This window comes from Oncorhynchus gorbuscha, linkage group LG17 (assembly GCF_021184085.1).
Source record: "Oncorhynchus gorbuscha isolate QuinsamMale2020 ecotype Even-year linkage group LG17, OgorEven_v1.0, whole genome shotgun sequence".
Classification (NCBI taxonomy): domain Eukaryota; kingdom Metazoa; phylum Chordata; class Actinopteri; order Salmoniformes; family Salmonidae; genus Oncorhynchus; species Oncorhynchus gorbuscha.
Genome location: NC_060189.1, coordinates 41620084 through 41635467, shown reverse-complemented (window position 1 = coordinate 41635467; position 15384 = coordinate 41620084). Strand labels below are relative to the sequence as shown.

Here is a 15384-nt window from a genome sequence, read left to right as displayed (position 1 = left end):
TAGGTCTAGAAGGATGAGAGCAGAGGAGAGAGAGTTAGCTTTAGCGGTGCGGAGCGCCTCCGTGATACAGAGAAGAGCAGTCTCAGTTGAATGACTAGTCTTGAAACCTGACTGATTTGGATCAAGAAGGTCATTCTGAGAGAGATAGCGGGAGAGCTGACCAAGGACGGCACGTTCAAGAGTTTTGGAGAGAAAAGAAAGAAGGGATACTGGTCTGTAGTTGTTAACATCGGAGGGATCGATTGTAGGTTTTTTCAGAAGGGGTGCAACTCTCGCTCTCTTGAAGACGGAAGGGACGTAGCCAGCGGTCAGGGATAAGTTGATGAGCGAGGTGAGGTAAGGGAGAAGGTCTCCGGAAATGGTCTGGAGAAGAGAGGAGGGGATAGGGTCGAGCGGGCTTAGCAAACGAGGATCGGATGTCGTCGACCTTCTTTTCAAAATGGTTGACGAAGTCATCTGCAGAGAGGGAGGAGGGGGGGGTAGGGGGAGGAGGATTCAGGAGAGAGGAGAAGGTGGCAAAGAGCTTCCTAGGGTTAGAGAGATGCTTGAAATTTAGAGTGGTAGAAAGTGGTTTTAGCAGCAGAGACAGAGGAGGAAAATGTAGAGAGGAGGGAGCGAAAGGATGCCAGGTCCGCAGGGAGGCGAGTTTTCCTTCATTTCCGCTCGGCTGCCCGGAGCCCTGTTCTGTGATCTCGCAATGAGTCGTCAAATCAACGGAGCGGGAGGGGAGGACCGAGCCGGCCTGGAAGATAGGGGACATAGAGAGTCAAAGGATGCAGAAAGGGAGGAGAGGAGCGTTGAGGAGGCAGAATCAGGAGATAGGTTGGAGAAGGTTTGAGCAGAGGGAAGAGATGATAGGATGGAAGAGGAGAGAGTAGCGGGGGAGAGAGAGCGAAGGTTGGGACGGCGCGATACCATCCGAGTAGGGGCAGTGTGGGAAGTGTTGGATGAGAGCGAGAGGGAAAAGGATACAAGGTAGTGGTCGGAGACTTGGAGGGGAGTTGCAATGAGGTTAGTGGAAGAACAGCATCTAGTAAAGATGAGGTCGAGCGTATTGCCTGCCTTGTGAGTAGGGGGAAGGTGAGAGGGTGAGGTCAAAAGAGGAGAGGAGTGGAAAGAAGGAGGCAGAGAGGAATGAGTCAAAGGTAGATGTGGGGAGGTTAAAGTCGCCCAGAACTGTGAGAGGTGAGCCGTCCTCAGGAAAGGAGCTTATCAATGCATCAAGCTCATTGATGAACTCTCCGAGGGGACCTGGAGGGCGATAAATGATAAGGATGTTAAGCTTGAAAGGGCTGGTAACTGTGACAGCATGAAATTCAAAGGAGGCGATAGACAGATGGGTAAGGGGAGAAAGAGAGAATGACCACTTGGGAGAGATAAGGATCCCGATGCCACCACCCCGCTGACCAGAAGCTCTCGGGGTGTGCGAGAACACGTGGGCGGACGAAGAGAGAGCAGTAGGAGTAGCAGTGTTATCTGTGGTGATCCATGTTTCTGTCAGTGCCAAGAAGTCGAGGGACTGGAGGGAGGCATAGGCTGAGATGAACTCTGCCTTGTTGGCCGCAGATCGGCAGTTCCAGAGGCTACCGGAGACCTGGAACTCCACGTGGGTCGTGCGCGCTGGGACCACCAGATTAGGGTGGCAGCGGCCACGCGGTGTGGAGCGTTTGTATGGTCTGTGCAGAGAGGAGAGAACAGGGATAGACAGACACATAGTTGACAGGCTACAGAAGAGGCTACGCTAATGCAAGGAGATTGGAATGACAAGTGGACTACACGTCTCGAATGTTCAGAAAGTTAAGCTTACGTAGCAAGAATCTTATTGACTAAAATGATTCAAATGATACAGTACTGCTGAAGTAGGCTAGCTGGCAGTGGCTGCGTTGTTGACTTTGTAGGCTAGCTGGCAGTGGCTGCGTTGTTGACACTACACTAATCAAGTCGTTTCGTTGAGTGTAATAGTTTCTACAGTGCTGCTATTCGGGGGCTAGCTGGCTAGCTAGTAGTGTTGATTACGTTACGTTGCGTTAAAAGAACGACAATAGCTGGCTAGCTAACCTAGAAAATCGCTCTAGACTACACAATTATCTTTGATACACAGACGGCTATGTAGCTAGCTATGTATTTAACTAGGCAAGTCAGTTAAGAACACATTCTTATTTTCAATGACAGCCTAGGAACTGCTTTGTTCAGGGGCAGAATGACAGATTTTCACATTGTCAACTAGGGGATTCGGTCTGCAACCTTTCGCTTACGAGTCCAACGCTCTAACCACTAGGCTACCTGCCGACCTCACTTGAGGTGAGGAAGACGGTTTCCGGTCTACCAGAGTTACTCCTTTAATCTAACAATATAATGCTATCTTCATACAAAATATTTGGATCGAAAATTAACAAATTACCCCCCCTTCTGTACGTCTATATTTGTTATAGCAGACGCAGTAGCCATCTCACAAAAATAAATGCATGCCTCCGGCATATCGCTATCCCTCTGGGGTTAGGCCTAAGCTTCTCTTTCTTCATACTGTAAGCTGTACAGGGTTCTGTAAGATCAAACAGAAGTTAGACATTCAGATATGTCCATATTTAATGCAAACTCAAAAACAGAACTGGGTATTCAACAAGAATGTTATAGGATCTCGACAAACAACTTCTGTATGGACCTCGCTTTGTGCATGGGGGGCATTGTCATGGTGAAACAGGAAAGGGCCTTCCCCAAACAAAGTTGGAAGCTCAGAATCGTCTAGAATGTCATTGTATGAGGTAGCGTTAAGATTTCCCTTCACTAGAACTAAGGGGCCCGAACCATGAAAAACAGCCTCAGACCATTATTCCTCCTCCACCAAATTTTACAGTTGGCACTAGTTAGCGTTCTGGCATCCGCCAAACCCAGATTCATCCGTTGGACTGCTAGATGGTGAAGCATGATTCATCACTCCAGAGAACATGTTTACAACTCATAGTGAGTGTTGCAGCCAAGACCATGGTGCTTGCCTACGGAGCTGTGAGGGGAACGGCACCTCAGTACCTCCAGGCTCTGATCAGGCCCTACACCCAAATAAGGGCACTGCGTTCATCCACCTCTGGCCTGCTCGCCTCCCTACCACTGAGGAAGTACAGTTCCCGCTCAGCCCAGTCAAAACTGTTCGCTGCTCTGGCTCCCCAATGGTGGAACAAACTCCCTCACGACGCCAGGACAGCGGAGTCAATCACCACCTTCCGGAGACACCTGAAACCCCACCTCTTTAAGGAATACCTAGGATAGGCTAAAGTAATCCTTCTCACCCCCCTCCCCCCTTAAAATATGTAGATGCACTATTGTAAAGTGGCTGTTCCACTGGATGTCATAAGGTGAATGCACCAATTTGTAAGTCGCTCTGGATAAGAGCGTCTGCTAAATGACTTAAATGTAAATGTAAATGTAAGGACAAATTATTTTTTACACGCTACACGCTTCAGCACTCAGCAGTGATGTTCTGTGAGCTTGTGTGGCCTACCACTTTGCGGCTGAGCCTTTGTTGCGCCTAGATAATATAATAATAATAATAATATATGCCATTTAGATGTTTCCACTTCACAATAATAGTACTTACCGTTGACCGGAGCAGCTCTAGCAGGGCAGAAATTTGACTAACTGACTTGTTGGAAAGGTGGCATCCTATGACAATGCCATGTTGAAAGTCACTGAGCTCTTCAGTAAGGCCATTCAACTGCCAATGTTTGTCTATGGAGATTGCATGGCTGTGTGCTCGATTTTATACACCTGTCAGCAACTGGTGTAGCTGAAATAGCCGAATCCACTAATTTGAAGGGGTGTCCACATACTTTTGTATGTAGTGTATATTGAAAGGCTTTCCCAAAAACGTTCGACAATTAGTTAACAAGAAAGTAGCCTATGCTTACCTGGCAGAATGGCTATTTTCATCAATCCAGTGGGCATTTGTTCTGCAAACTCTACTATCACATGTTCACTACAAAAACACCACTTAACAATAGCCTCTTGATAAGTGCACACTTAAATGAAAGGGTACCCCAAAATAAAAATGTATTCTCTTTTCTTTTTATTTACAGACCTCAAAAGTAGTTTCCTGATGTGGTTTAAGCACTTAGAACACACCATGTTGTTGTTTTTCTATTAATAAAAGTGTGATATTGAGAGGGAAAACACTTTTTTTTGTGTGTTAAATTTTTTTTGTACAGTTTTGTTTTTGTTTATTTTTTTGTAGTTTACCCCGTTTTTCATGATATCTAATTGCGATCTTGTCTCATCGCTGCAACTCCCCAACGGGCTCGGGAGAGGCATGCATCCTCCGAAACATGACCCGCCAAACCACTTCTCAACACTCGCCCGCTTAACCCGTAAGCCAGCCCCACCAATGTGTCGGGGGAAACATCATCCAACTGACGACCCAAAGCCAGCCTGCAGGCACGATGAGCCAAGTAAAGCCCCGCAGCCAAACCCTCCCCTAACCCAGACGATGCTGGAACCCCCTATGGGACTCCCGGTCACAGCCGGTTGGGACACCGCCTGGGATCAAACCCGGGTCTGTAGTGACACCTCAAGCACTGCAATGCTGCGCCACTCGTGAGGCCTCCTTTTTCAGTTTTAATAAAATGCATAACTTGAAGAACAAACATTGTGGCAATTCATATCTTGCAGTAAAACTGTAAATATGACTTTAATCTCAAGAGAAGACAGGCTAAATGTTAAAAAGGCTGAATGTTCTATTACTTAGAAAATAGTCCTGATCATTTAAGCCTAGGCAATATCCAAAACAACTAATAATACACTGAATATAAATTAAATAATTTCACTGTGTATTTCAGATGGAATTTAGGCATTAGAATGTACCACCAAAAGAGAACCCTGGGGGATGCCTGGCTGGTAACTTGTATTATTTGGCTGGCTGCTCTATGTACTTGTGTAAAACACTGGTCTAAGTGAATGTTATGTTTAAAAAAATGTACTCTTTATGACAATACTACATGCAGATAACAGCCAAAATAAAGGAAACACTTGATTAAATGAGGAATACAAAGTATATTGAAAGCAGGTGCTTCCATACAGGTGTGGTTCCTGAATTTAACATAAATGCCCAGTTGCCCATTATTTTGGCTACCATGGCTAGAAGGGTTCTGGGACTTTGAAAGAGGCATCTCAAAAAGGAACTTATGCGGTTTAAAAGGTTACGTGTTTGTGTCTCAGTCACCAGATCTCAACCCAACTGAACACGTATGGGAGATTCTTGTCCTTCTAAAAACCTGCTCTATGTAAAATATTGTGTGATATAGCTTGGAAAATAAACATGACTGGAAGACAACATGTTTGTTTCCAACATACGGGCTGTTTTCGTAAAGAAGTTCACTTCTCATGTTTTGTTTCTTTGCCACGAAACGAATGAATATCGCAATACTGGTATTGTCCCGGCCCTATTATTAAGACACTTTATGTTGGTGTTGCCTTTATTTTGGCAGTTACCTGTATATCATAAAGCCTTTCTTAGGGTATAACTCTCAAACACATTGTTCTGAAACTACTGAACATCAAGCCTGCAAGCCACGTTATGCTGGCTTGCAAAGTGATGTGTAATTCCTATTGGAATCCAGCCAGAGTGGGGATGTCTTGAACTTTTAAATTGTTTTCAGACGAGAATGACTGCCCAGGTAAGAATTGATTATTGAGACTACCTAAATAATATCAACTGGAACAGCCATCTCAGTAACAGATGCAAGTCCAACTAAAATATTGGATTAGTTTAGAAAAATGTATGGCTAATGGTACTTCCTGATAATCAGCCAATCAGGTGGAAGCAGTCTGAAAGCAGTATGAAACATCAAGGAGTAATGCCACTCTAGCATGGTGATGGAAAATTATGTTTTATTAAGTGGTAAATCGGTGGGGTTTTAGCCTGCCAGTATCATCGGACCGGGCCAGTGTCTCCCGACCCCTCCTGTCTCAGCCTCCAGTATTTATGCTGCAATAGTTTGTGTCGGGGGCTAGGGTCAGTCTGTTATATCTGGAGTATTTCTCCTGTCTTATCAGGTGTCCTGTGTGTATTTAAGTATGCTCTCTCTAATTCTCTCTCTCTCTCTCTCTCTCTGAGGACCTGAGCCCTAGGACCATGCCTCATGACTGCCTGGCATGATGACCCCTTGCTGGCCCCAGTCCACCTGGCCGTGCTGCTACTCCAGTTTCAACTGTTCTGCCTGCGACTATGGAACCCTGACCTGTTCACCGGACGTGCCATCTTGTCCCAGACCTGCTGTTTTCAACACTCTAGAGACAGCAGGAGCGGTAGAGATACTCTGAATGATCGGCTATGTAAAGCCAATTGACATTTACTCCGGAGGTGCTGACCTATTGCACCCTCGACAACCACTGTGATTATTATTATTTGACCCCGCTTGTCATCTTTGAACATCTTGGCCATGTTCTGTTATAATCTACACCCGGCCCAACCAGAAGAGGACTGGCCACCCCTCATAGCCTGATTCCTCACTAGGTTTCTTCCTTCCCCTCTCGGGAGTTTTTCCTAGCCAATGTGCTTCTACACCTGCATTGCTTGCTGTTTGGGGTTTTAGGCTGGGTTTCTGTACAGCACTTTGTGACATCAGCTGATGTAAGAAGGGCTTTAGAAATACATTTAATTGAAATTTGATTGAAATTGAGGAAATGGATGCCCTTGCACCCTGAATGTAGGATGTTTTATGTACGAGCCGGGCGCTGGGGGGATACAAGTGTATAGCCGGCTGTATAGATTCCAGTTGGACGCAGACAAATGACCTAAAAGGAAAAATAGCGCCATCTGCCGGCCACCATACAATGTGCGCACGTCAATAAAAAACTCCACTACCACTGCATACTGTAAAATAAGTTGTTTTCTCCTCATGTACACACTAAGACTTATTCAACAACATTTTTTGAAGGATGGATGCATACTCAGCCCTGGGGATGAAGTTACAAGCACAGACTTTTTCTGAAAGAGGTAAGACAGAAACAAAAACAGTTTGGAGGGGAACTGGACCAAACATCTACATTTATTTATATATATATAAAATAAGTACAAATACAGTTGTGTAATGTACAAAATTACAACAAATAGTACATGATGTATGGTTGACACAGTAGGACACACTAGGACACCAGGTCTTTGTAATGGTATTTGTCTGATATGGTCAATACCTTATCCCAGGCCTTGATGCTTCCCAGAAAATTTAGCACGTCGCTCACCACGGGCCTACAGGAAATAGAAACCACCTTACATACATTACCAAAACACTACCCTGACCATATCACATGATTCTGCCTATATCATAAAAGTATATATTTGAGGTTTTTACCGTGTGTTGGGGTGGTCAGGCTGTTGTTTGTATACTGAATGGGCTGTCTGGAGGAGATGGTCACTGAAGGACTTCAGGTGAGAGGGACAGGAGCTCACGTCTTTAAACCAGGACTGAGGAAAACACGCCGCGACCTGCTCAGCGAAGGAGATGGAGAGAGACGAGAGAGAGCAATAAATCTCAGTTCAATTTGAGAAAAACCTGAAAATGACACCACTAAACTTGAGCCATCTCGAAGACGGCAGAGCAATTACTCCCCTAGGGAACACCTTCAAACATCCGTAGACAACACATCAACATTAGACACACGCAATTCACCTACACACCTTTTTGCATTTATGGACAGAGTCCTAGATGGGGTCTCGATGAATAGTGTCATCATTCAGGTAGCAGTTCAGGAGTTTGTCCAACATCAAGCTCCTTTAGAGCGTGTTCAGGTATCAAACCACCCCACCGGCCCACGTTACCTAAGAGCTGACACGCAAGATGGAAACACCACTAAAGCAATGGATGTCACAGAAATGGCAAGAGAGACCACGCAGTAAAGGCAGGGGAATTAGCTGCACAAGGCAACACGCAAGGAGCTGTGACGAAAGCCCTCAATCTCTCGACTGGACCTTACTGGTAGATGTTGTTACGGGCTCACTTGCCACATGGTCAGTCAACACAGTGCACTATAAACCCTCTCTTAGAAAATGCATCGTGGAAAAATATCTTTAAACTGAGTGTTGTTTTATGTACCTTCACGGCTGTCCAGAACTGCTGGTCTCTGAACCGCCTCTGTGGAGAGGATTTGTCATCTAAAAACCCGCCAGAACACCAGGGCGGCATGGTAAAGTACTGTAAGCTACGGCATGACAAGCTTGGTATGACACATGAATTCCAGTAACTACTTAAATAAATCACAGATCCTCTAAGTGTTGAGATAACTGGTGGAGTCACTCACTTCTTAGGGTCGTGAGGAATGAATATTTCATCACGGACGGACGGACGGACAGACGGTGAAGTGACGGAGTGAGAGAGAGAAAGTAAGTGTGTTTGTGTGCGACTTAGTAAGTAGAGGGGTGAATATCTTACCTGTTCCCCAGGGTGTCGCTTGACTCGCTTCCCAATCTGTTGCTCCTCCCACAGGTTATTCTCCTCTCTCTCCTGGTCATCAGAGCCACTGTCATCACCATCACTCCCTCCACTATTATCAAGCACGGAGTGAGCGACAGAGCCATATACAGAAATACAGAGAGAAAGACATTCACTTCCTCCTGTACCACCACAACAAGGACTAAAAACAAAGTGCATAACGACAACTGGTTTCAGCACCCAGTCAAAGGAGGTGTGATAAACACTGAGTATACAAAACATTATGAACACCTGCTCTTTCCATGACAGACTGACCAGGTGAAAGCTAGGATCCCTTATGGATTCCATTTGTTAAACTCACTTCAAAAATCAGTGCAGATGAAGGAGAGGAGACAGGTTAAAGAAGGATTTTAAGCTTTGACACAATTGAGACGTGGATTGTGTATGTGTGCCATTCAGATGGTGAATGGGCAAGAAATAATATTTAACTGCCTTTGAACAGGGTTTGGGTAATAGGTGCCAGGCACACCGGTTTGCATCAAGAACTGCAATGCTGCTGGGTCTTTCACACTCAACAGATTCCAGTGTGTATCAAGAATGGTCCACCACCCAAAGGACATCCAGCCAACTTGACACAACTGTGGGAAGCATTGGAGTCAACATGGGCCAGCATCCCTGTGGAATGCTTGACATCTTGTAGAGTCCATGCCCTGATGAAAATTAGGAAGGTGTTCCTAATTAGAGGTTACACCAGACTCATCTTGGGAGTTGATAGGCTTGAAGTCATAAACAGAGCAATGCTTGACACACAACAAAGAGCTGCTGGCAAAACGCACGAAAGTACTGTTTGAATGAATGTTTACGCGCCTGCTTCTGCCTACCACCGCTCAGTTACTTGTATGCTCAGTCAGATTATATGCAACGCAGTACACGCTAGATAATATCATCAACCATGTGTAGTTAACTAGTGATTATGATTGATTGTTTTTTATAAGATATGTTTAATGCTAGCTAGCAACTTACCTTGGCATTTGCGTAACAGGCAGTCTCCTTGTGGAGTGCAACGAGAGAGAGGCAGGTCATTATTGCGTTGGACTAGTTAACTTTAAGGTTGCAAGATTGGGTCCCCCAAGCTGACAATGTGAAAATCTGTCGTTCTGCCCCTGAACAAGGCAGTTAACCCACCGTTCCTAGGCAGTCATTGAAAATAAGAATGTGTTCTTAATTGACTTGCCTAGTTAAATAAAAGGTATAAAGTATTATTATTATATATATATATATATATATATATATATATATATATATATATATATATATATATATATATATATATATATATATATATATATTTTAAATCAGCGGCCAAAAATACCGATTTCTAATTGTAATGAAAACTTGAAATCGGCCCTAATTAATCGGCCATTCCGATTAATCGGTCGACCTCTATTCCTAATGTTTGATATTCTCAGTATTAGTTCAGCTACAACTCTCACGCCACTTTCTGTAACCGACGCAGATAACATCCTGGGGTTTGATTATAGATTGTCTGTTTATTATCCATGCATTAGCCTAATGCTTAGTGCAACATTTTTAAAAAGCTTTAAAAAAAGCTTGGTCATCCAAGACAACAAATCAATAGAGCATTCTCTCCTCCTGTTACCCATCTTCTCTGCTATCCTCTCCCTGATGGTTTTGGACCGTGGGGCAAACTAGATCCTTCGCTCATGGTCATCTGGCTTATCATCATCATCATCATCTTCTTCATCACTGTGTTCCTTCAGGTCCTAGTGGTCTGGGGTCCGGGGCTCTCCCAGCCTCTGCCCAGGGAGATGTAGTCCTTCTGGGCTCTGGCCTTCTGACGCTGCCTCCTGGCTGCCTGGATCCTCCTCGCGTCCGGGATCACCACTACACACAACAACACAAGGCATATCATTCAGAACACTGCTTATCTGTGTTGACCAGGGGTGGACCTGGACCTGAGATTACAAGAAATCCTGCTATGTCCTCCGACGAACAATCAAACAGGCAAAGCGTCAATACAGGGCTAAGATTGAATCATACTACACCAACGCTCGTCTTATGTGGCAGGGCTTGCAAACATTTACAGACTACAAAGGGAAGCACAGTCGCGAGCTGCCCAGTGACACGAGCCTACCAGACGAGCTAAATCACTTCTATGCTCGCGTCGTGGCAAGCAACACTGTGTTCTCATTTGGTAAAATAACAGATAAATTGCAGATGACACAACAGTGGTAGGCCTGATCAGCGACAACAACGAGACAGCCTATAGGGAGGAGGTCAGAGACCTGGCCGTGTGGTGCCAGGACAACAACCTCTCCCTCAACGTAACCAAGACTAAGGAGATGATTGTGGACTACAGGAAAAGTAGGACCGAGCACGCCCCCATTCTCATTGACGGGGCTGTAGTGGAGCAGGTTGAGAGCTTCAAGTTCATTGGTGTCCACATCAACAACAAACTAGAATGGTCCAAACACCCAAAGACAGTGGTGAAGAGGGCACGACAAAGCCTATTCCCCCTCAGGAAACAAAAGATTTGGCATGGGTCCTGAGATCCTCAAAAGGTTCTACAGCTACAACATCAAGAGCATCCTGTGACTGGTTGCATCAGGTCTCTGTCTCGTCGTTGTCGGTGATCAGGCCTACCACTGTTGTGTCGTCTGCAAACTTAGTGATGGTGTTGGAGTCGTGCCTGGCCATGCAGTCGTGGGTGAACAGGGAGTGCAGGAGGGGACTGAGCACGTACCCCTGGGGAGCTCCAGTGTTGAGGATCAGCGTGGCAGATGTGTTGCTACCTACCCTCACTACCTGGGGGCGGCCCATCAGGAAGTCCAGGATCCAGTTGCAGAGGGAGGTGTTAGTCCCAGGTTCCTTAGCTTAGTGATGAGATTTGAGGGTACTATGGTGTTGAACGCTGAATAGCATTCTCACATAGGTGTTCCTTTTGTCCAGGTGGGAAAGGGAAGTGTGGAGTGCAATAGAGATGGCATCATCTGTGGATATTTTTGGGCGGTATGCAAATTGGAATGAGTCTAGGGTTTCTGGGATAATGGTGTTGATGTGAGCCATTACTAGCCTTTCAAAGCACTTCATGGCTTGGGACCGCCTGGGATGGATACATTCTGGGGAAAATATTCATTTGAAATTAAATTCATTCTACCCAACCATTATAATGGCATGTCCCTCTACCTACCTAGGTCTTCCTTAACTGCCCGAAGTACAGGTGCAAAGTTGCCGTTAGACAGGTTGTGAAGTTTATTTGAAATGTTTAACCCAGGATAAACAAAATCATTTTTTGTCCAATTTAACAGGAAGTCATTCAAATTGTTTTTGTCACTCAAGCGCCGTAGAGGCATAGCTTCTGATTTATTCAAATGTCCTATGGGGCCAGAGAAATAGCCACATCTCTTAATTAAGTCAGTAAGAATGGGAATAGAGGTTTCTGGATTAGAAATCAATAGCATAATAGTATCCGCATATAGAGATATAATGTGGGTTTGTTTTCCAATCTTGACACATGTAAGACCTTCCTGGCTATGTACAGTGCATTTGGAAAGTATTCAGACCCCTTACAATTTCGCAAATGTCGTTACATTACAGCCTTATTCTAAAATGGATTAAATAATTGTTTCCCCTCATCAATCTACACACAATACCCCATAATGACAAAGCAAAAACAGGTTTAACATTTTTTGCACATTTATAAAAGATTTTAAAAAACAGAAACAACTTATTTACGTAAGAATTTAGACTCTTTGCTATGAGACTCGAAATTGAGCTCAGGTGGATCCTGTTTCCATTGATCATCCTTGAGATGTTTCTACAACTTGATTGGAGTCCACCTGTGATAAATTCAATTGATTGGAAATGATTTTTCAAAAAAAAGGTACACATCGGTCTATATAAGGTCCCCACAGTGGACAGTGCGAGTCACATCAAAAACCAACCCATGAGGTCGAAGGAATTGTCCGTAGACCTCCAAGACAGGATTGTGTCAAGGCACAGATCTGGGGAAGGGTACCAAAACATTTCTGCAGCATAAAAGGTTCCCAAGAACACAGTGGCCATTCTTAAATGGAAGAAGTTTGGAACCACCAAGGCCCTTTTCATAGCTGGCCGCCCGGCCAAACTGAGCAATGAGGGGAGAAGGGCCTTGGTCAGTGAGGTGACCAAGAACGCGATGGGAACTAACAGAGCTTCAGAGTTCCTCTGTGGAGATTGAAGGACAACCATCTCTGCAGCACTCCACCAATCAGGCCTTTATGGTAGAGTTGCCAGACAGAAACCCCTCCTCAGTAAAAGGCACATGACAGCCCGCTTGAAACCAAGATTGAACTCTTTGGCCTGAATGCCAAGCATCACATCTGGAGGAAACGTGGCACCATCCCTACGGTAAAGCATGGTGGTGGCAGCATCATACAATGGGGCTGTTTTTCAGCGGCAGGGACTGGGAGACTAGTCAGGTTGAAGGGAAAGATAAACAGAGCAAAGTACAGAGAGGCCCGTGAGTGAACCTGATCCAACATCTCTGGAGAGACTTGAAAATAGCTGTGCATCGACGCTTCCCATCCAACCTGATGAAGTTTGAGGAAATCTGCAGAGAACAATGGGAGAAACTACCCAAATACAGGTGTACTGAGCGTGTAGCGTCATACTCAAGAAGACTCAAGGCTGTAATTGCTGCCAAAGGGTCTGAATATGTATGTAAATGTGATATTTAAAAACACATAAAAATGACTTCCAAAAATATCTAAACCTTTTTTTGCTTTGTCTTTATGGGGTATTGTCTGTAGATTGAGAGGGGAGGGACAATTTAATCAATTTTAGAATAAAGCTGTAATGTAACAAAACGTGGAAAAAGTCAAAGGGTCTGAATACTTTCCGGGTGCACTATGTGGCTAAGGAGAGGAGTGAATATCAAAATGTATTCTTGATTCCTCATATCCTCCCTAGCCTTCTAAAAAATAATTTTAGGATTAGTTCTGAGGTCCCTCTTATCTTCTCTTCCAATGTGTTTTGAGGAGGCAAGGAAATACAATTGATTCACCACTCCTTGTTAATGTTCTTTCTTCTACCTGCACTATGGAACTGGGCAGGTGAAAGCAACATCCTGGAAGATGTTTTACATATTGCTGCGATCTGTCCTGTGTTTTCAGATAAATACAAAGTAAGGCACAAGGAGGGAAGTCACGTAACAGTACAGTGGGCTTCTTAAGTTAGTGACGTTAGACATGTCTTGGGCCTGTACTTAACCTTTTTAGTCTTTGGGTGACAGTCTATGGTGCTTACATAAAAAAAAAAAAAGTAAAAGCCTACCTTTGTCGTCAGAGAAGCTGAGCACGTTAATTTGATTTCGTCCATCCTTGTTCTCTTTGCTGTGAGGCGATCTCGTAACCGCGATCGATCAATTCTGTGATCTTCCACTACGTCTTCAGCACCACTCGAGTCTGACTTGAAGGGCTTTATGCTATCAGCGGTAAGTTGTGTTTCACCTACAGCATCACCCTCTCCGTTCTTCTGTTCAGCTTCATCGCTCGATTCTCCTTTCTTTTGCCTAAATGTCTTCGTGGTTTTTTGTTGAACATATTTTCTGTATCAGGGTATCGCGATGTAAATAAATCACAATACGGTAAGTCGTAAATAACTTTCAGATGTACATATGTCGCAATCTTCTCGCAATGCATTCGGGGTCTTGTAGTTTGTCAGTGTCGAGGACTCGGTTGTGCTTGGGGTGCATTCACAATCCCAATTTTACCAATATTTGACATGATAGCTTAATGAAAAAAAAAACAATGGGAGTCTGGAAAAACACTGATATTAACTATGTTTTCTTAAAATGGTTTCCTATTCCTTCTTTTTAGCTGATCTAACAAGAGGAATAGAGTACCACAGTATGAGTCATACTAACCAGATGCCTAGTGATCCAACAGGGAAATGGTTCCAATAGTTTTCCCACCATTCATTTTTCCTATATGGGATTTTAGAAACACTTAACATAAGGGCTGTGTTTCATGTAGGCTTACCCTGGCGTGACGTTTTGATAACTGTGTAAATCTCGCTTGGTCAAGGTGACTTTTAGCAATATATTCCCCCCGTATTTACCCCCCAGAAATGAAATTCTAATTAGATTAAAGAACTGCACATGCCATGATGATCTGAAAGAGACTGCTGAATCGAAGCAAAGGTAAGAACCTCTGGATTAACTATCTAATGTTAATAAATTGGCTACATTTCATTAAATGTACAATTCTGTGAACTATCATGGGGAAGTTTTAAATTGACACTACCTGTTAGCAGAGGTGTCAGTTAGAGATGACATGAAGGAGCTTACAGGGATTTGCAGTTTTGCAATGTCTATGTTGATGCTTATTAGCATTTTCGAATAGGAGTAACATTAGATAGTTAATCCAGCGATTATTACCTTTGCCTCGATTCAGCAGTCTCTTTCAGATCATCATGGCATGTGCAGTTCTTTATGATAGCCACATTAGCATCTAATTAGCATTTCATTTCTGGGGGGTAAATACAGGCAAATATATTGATAAAAGTCACATTGTCTTAGAGAAATTTACATGGTTATCAAAACGTCACGCCAGGATAAGCCTACACGAAATACAGCCCTTATTTTAAGTGTTTCTAAAATCCCCTATGGGAAAAATGAATGGTGGGAAAAGGATTGGAACCATTTCCTTGTTTGACCGCTAGGTTTGACGGGTAATTGTGACAGCTCCGCTGTGGTGCTCTAAATCCGTCATTGGAAATGTTCTGTCCTCATTTGGGGTTCCGATCCTCTGTTACCCATGCACTGAAATTCAAAATGGATCAAATAACAGCAACTTCGAGGAGTGAGCCTTGTGGGTGTGTGTGTGGCTGGCTTGGGAGGTCGGTATGCCCGTAGGCATATACATTCTGGATCAGTTTACCCTCTCGCAGTACCCGTCTTAACCGC

At 44.2% G+C, this 15384-nt stretch overlaps 1 long non-coding RNA gene across 8 annotated transcripts; it reads right to left on the bottom strand.

Annotated features, from left to right (window-relative positions):
* Positions 1-6538: 6538 nt before the first annotated feature.
* LOC124002157 lies at positions 6539-14398 on the bottom strand. 8 transcript variants are annotated; one of them, XR_006832927.1, is made up of 7 exons: positions 13752-14298; positions 10078-10322; positions 8418-8529; positions 8082-8140; positions 7667-7814; positions 7341-7474; positions 6543-7237 (listed from the first exon to the last, which is right to left on the bottom strand). It is a non-coding gene; the product is annotated as an uncharacterized LOC124002157 (long non-coding RNA). The 8 variants fall into 8 exon arrangements; XR_006832928.1 differs by having other exon boundaries at positions 8082-8120; positions 13752-14297; XR_006832924.1 differs by having other exon boundaries at positions 6541-7237; positions 8082-8529; positions 13752-14305.
* Positions 14399-15384: the final 986 nt, after the last annotated feature.